Below are 5,000 nucleotides of genomic sequence, written 5' to 3'. Positions count from 1 at the left end.
TGAGGGGACTGTCTAGGGGAAGTCGCGCTGGGAAAGGGGTCGCGTCCACTGATGTATTATTGGCCCCACGTTGTCACCAATTTGTCCAAGCTCGTGGCGAATTTGTTTGTCTCAGAGGAATAATTATCACTATACTCTTTACTGTTTCTTCTCTGTCCACAACATCTCCACTGCGTATTGCTGGTCTAATGTTGTCACCTGTTTGTCAGTCTTTAGTGCATTTGTTTCAGCGGAATGACTCCCTCCATACGTTCTTTTTCTGTTTCTTCCCTCCCCTTTCCATCCACACTATTTGTTACTCGCCTCAATTTGTCACCCGTATGTCCAATTTGTGGTGTATTTATTTAAACTGAATTATCGTCTCTAAGATTAACCTTTGGATAATGTATCTATATTCTAATTATCTTTATAAAGTATGTCACTGCCACTTCACTCACTGCATTGCCACTAACTATAATTGGCCTCGTGGAATGATTGGCTTTGCAGAATGATTATCCCTTCAATTCATTCTTAATACTACTTCCCAGCAATAATACACACAATTACCTTATATTTTTTGTCCAACACTTTGTTATATTTTTTTTCTAACTTCTAACTTTTCTAACTTCTCTTTAACTCCTTCAGTACCATGACGCACTTCCATATTCAATTGAGTTATTATTTGGTGATTTTATAAAGCTTCAGAAACTTATGTGTTAAGTAAAACAGTAAAAATTTTGACTATTAATCTTTTGACATCCATAGACCCTTCCCAATGCAAATAAAATAGTGTAAACATGCCCAAAAATCAAGGTCAAAATATGTCTCAGTTTTGAAGGGTTAATGCTTCTTCACTATCCACTATGTCTGCATTGCCTGATTCATGGCAGTGTTTAGAAGGAGGAGAGGTTGCAAAATCGAGTTGATAGTGCTTAGTCATTAGACAGCTTAAGAAGATTACGCTAATTAATGAAAGAGGATGATGGGTGAAATAGATAGATTTCAAAGAGGAACTGCCACTTGTAGGCGTGATGGCTTCTTGCAGCTTCCCTTATTTGTTTATTTGTTTTTTATGTAGCCTTACCCAGTCCAGTATGACATTATAGCTGCGTCACCATTAGTAGTCAAGTTTCCATAGTCCCTCAGTACCTTAATGAAGAGATCGAACAATATAGTTGAACAATGTGTAGGCGTTTTTAACACCTTTAGTACCGGCACGCATTTTTACCATGAGTTTTGGGTATGATTAGACGATTTTATGTACATTAGGAAGAATTTATGGAGGTCAGCAAATTAATAGCTAAAGTCTTTACTATTTCAATCCCCACATAAGTTTCTGAGGCTGCATAAAATCACCAAATAGTAGAAATATGAAAACGAGTCGAGGTACCGAAGAGTTTAAGGGTCTCCTTCAAACGCGTGTCGGTCATTGAGGCACAAGAGATAACGCCTTTACGAATTGTTCTCTGGAAGGTGTGAGATTTTTTTTACCCTCTCTTTCTCTATTTTAGTTTCCCTCGCAACGCCTCGGGATTGGCCCTGAGGAAGCCTTCACGGTGTTTGCCAGGCTCCGGGGATTGCGTTACGCTTGTCTGTCCGTTTTTTGTGTTCCCGCGGCGGTGTTTGGCAAGGAAATTTTCTCTTTGGTGTTTGTTGAAGGAGGAGTTTCATTTTCTATTTGTTTAAAGTGTCTTTTGGGGTGTGTACTGAATTAAATTTCACGGACTCACTGTTGTTGTCTCTTTGTCTGCCTTATCTTCGCGTACACACACACTTGTACACACACACACACACACACACACACACACACACACACACACACACACACACACACACACACACACACACACACACACACACACACACACACTGTCTCTCTCTCTCTCTCTCTCTCTCTCTCTCTCTCTCTCTCTTGCACGCGCACACACACACACACACACACACACACACACACACACACACACACACACACACACACACACACACACACACACACACACACACACACAGTGAATTACACACACACACACACACGATTTCCTTCATCCGGATGTCATATAAAGAAACAGGGGAAGATCAAACAGTAACTCATTAGCTTCTAACGAACCTGTTTGCGCAGAGGAAAGTAAAAAAGTCCAGTAAAGACAACGAGGAAATTTGTCGAGGGAAAGGAAAAAAATGTGTAGAAAAGATCTCGAGCAAAAGAGGAAAGACAATAAGAGGCCTGTTCGGTTCAGACTTTTTTGTTCACTCTGTAATTTTTTCCTCTCCACTTTTCCTCCTTGTCCTTGAGTTTTTTTTTTTTTTCATTTTTTTTGTCCTGGATCTTATTCTTGGTTCTAGGTTGTTCTTTTTTTCCATTGTTCTCTCTTGCCCTTTTTCTTCTTTGGTCTTCTTCTCTTATCTTCTGTTTCCTTTCCTCCTTTCTCCTCTCTTATCCTCATTTTTTCTTTCATCTTTTCTTGTCTTTCTTTTTCCCCTTGTCCTCTCGTCTTCCCTTTCCTTTTGTTTATTCTCCTTTTTCTCCTTTTGGCATTCTCTTATCTCTTCTTTTCCTTTTGTCTTCTCTTGTCTTTTCATCAACGTCCAATTTTCCTCTTCGTTGTCGTTGTAGTGCTCGTTGCCCACCACCACTATCACCACACCACCACCACCACCATTCCGAATCCCTTCACAGTCTCAGTAATGGAAAACCAAGAATTTCTCCTGCTCTTCCGATAAGGTTAAATCAGCCGGCCGAATCCTCGAGACTCGCGATCCATTACTAGGAAATCCAGTGCTGTGACCTTTGCGAGGGGGTGAGAGAGGAGCAGTAAGGGGGAAGGGGAAGAGGGATATGGGAGGTGCAAGGGGAATGGAGAAAGAGAGGAGCAGGAAGGAAGGGAGGGAAAGGGGGATGGAGAAGGGGAAGGGTAAAGGGGAGGGGAGGATGGGAGGTGGAAGGAGGAATGGATAGAGGGAGGAGCAGGAACGGGGAAAGGAAAGAGCAAAGGCAAAGGAAAAGGGGGGGAATGGGAGGTGGAAGAAGGAATGGAGAGGGGGAGGAGCAGGAAAGGAGGAGTAGTAGGGCTAGGGGAAGGGGAAGGGGGTGGGAGGTGGATGAGGCAATAGAAGGGGTAGGTATCATCGGAAAGGGAGTAATTGGATTGTGTGGAAGTGAGGAATGGCTGACAAAGGGGACGATGATGAGAATTTGTTAGGTTAGGTTAGAGTTAGGACTGGTTAAAGTTGGGTTAGGTTAGGTTAGGGTAGGTTTGGTTTGGCTTAGATTAGGTTTGGTTAGGTTAGGTTTGCTTAGGTTAAGTTAGGTTAAGTTAGGTTTGGTTAGGTTAGGTTTGCTTAGGTTAGGTTAGGTTAGGTTAAGGTTTGGTAAGGTAAGGTTAGGTTAGGTTAGGTTAAGGTTTGGTAAGGTAAGGTTAGGTTAGGTTAGTTTAATTAAGGTTAGGTTAAGTTAGGTTACAGATGATGGACGTGAGGCGGGGATGGGGAAGAGGATCTGAGAACACCATTTGTATACATCCCAATTATTGGCTCCCTCTTTATTTTTCTGCTCTGACGCGTAATTTTTTTTTTTTTTTATGCGTATCTAAACCTAAATCCGTCTCTTCCTCCTCCTTCGCCTCTTCTCTTCTTCCTCCAAATAGTCTAGGAATGACTTCTATGTTATTTAGTCTTCCTTTTTGTCTTCTTTTGCATTATTCCTCCTCTCAACACTCTGCTTTTCCTATCCTTTTCCTCTTTTCCAGGCTTCCCTTTTCGATATCTGTAGCAGAGAGAGAGAGAGAGAGAGACTGTGCTGAGGGAGAGTAATAGTTCAGACAGGTACAAGTCAGGTAGATTAATTAAGTAGATTACAAGAACAATCGGGAGTTGAGTAGTGAATTATAATCAACTTAAGATAGATGTTACTTCCTCTCTCTCTCTCTCTCTCTCTCTCTCTCTCTCTCTCTCTCTCTCTCTCTCTCTCTCTCTCTCTCTCTCTCTCTCTCTCTCTCTCTCTCTCTCATGTTATCTCTTCTAGCCTTTGTTCCTCCTTCTTTTTATTATTTTTCCCTTTTCTTCCTTTTATTTTTGCCTTTTGCTTTCAAGTTATCTCATTTGTCGTCTCCTCTTCGTTCATCTATTTTTCCTTTTGTCTTTCTTTTCTTTCTTCGTATTTTTAGGTTCTTCCTTTCAAGTTTATTTCGGTCTATGTTGCTCCACATATCTTTTCTTCTATTTCTCTTCCTTTCTCTCTCTCTCTCTCTCTCTCTCTCTCTCTCTCTCTCTCTCTCTCTCTCTCTCTCTCTCTCTCTCTCTCTCTCTCTCTCTCTCTCTCTCTCTCTCTCTCTCTCTCTCTCTCTCTCTCTCTCTCTCTCTCTCTCTCTCTCTCTCTCTCTCTCTCTCTCTCTCTCTCTCTCTCTCTCTCTCTCTCTCTCTCTCTCTCTCTCTCTCTCTCTCTCTCTCTCTCTCTCTCTCTCTCTCTCTCTCTCTCTCTCTCTCTCTCTTCTTGACTCACACAACAGGAAAAGAAAAGTAATGGAAGTAGTAGGAGTATTGAACAAAAGACCCTCTCTGCCCATCCTACTTTATCCCTTCTTACGTGTCAGGATAAGGTTAAGTAAGGTCAAATTAGGTTAGGTTAGGTTAGGTTAGGTTAGCTTACATTGGGTTTATGAACATAGTCAGCAGTGGGATAGTTGAGGCGATTGACTACAGTGCAAGAAGTCCTGTCTCAGAATTTTGATTTTGGGCTATATTTTTCTGGAATGACAGCCTGCTTCTAAGTTGACGCTGTCTTGAAATGGGTGCCAATCAGCTGAGACTTGTAACGTAAACGCGGTAGAGAGAGGATCCGGCTGCATTACTCCATACCACAAAATCCTACGAAGTTTGACCCCCACCAGAGGCACATCTTCATGCTTAGGATCACGGCCAGTAGTTGAGAAACAGGCCACACTCACTTGTCCGATATGAAGATTTAGAACTGGTGAAAGAACGCAAAAATACAGTAGGGTTCAGTTTAGCAGGTTACTTCATTT

At 41.9% G+C, this 5,000-nt stretch overlaps 2 protein-coding genes across 3 annotated transcripts in view; one reads left to right on the top strand and one right to left on the bottom strand.

Annotated features, from left to right (window-relative positions):
• Positions 1-5,000, top strand: part of LOC123519705 (uncharacterized protein DDB_G0271670-like) — a gene marked incomplete at its 5' end in the record, with an annotated part of 152,057 nt that overhangs the window by 5,567 nt on the left and 141,490 nt on the right. The gene's annotated exons all lie outside the window — the stretch shown is intronic.
• Positions 1-5,000, bottom strand: part of LOC123519875 (Kv channel-interacting protein 1-like) — a 194,641-nt gene that overhangs the window by 65,975 nt on the left and 123,666 nt on the right. The gene's annotated exons all lie outside the window — the stretch shown is intronic.

The sequence above is a fragment of the Portunus trituberculatus genome, chromosome 46 (assembly GCF_017591435.1).
Source record: "Portunus trituberculatus isolate SZX2019 chromosome 46, ASM1759143v1, whole genome shotgun sequence".
NCBI classification, from domain to species: domain Eukaryota; kingdom Metazoa; phylum Arthropoda; class Malacostraca; order Decapoda; family Portunidae; genus Portunus; species Portunus trituberculatus.
The sequence above is the reverse complement of the archived record's forward strand: the minus strand, read 5'-3'. Positions and strand labels throughout refer to the sequence as shown.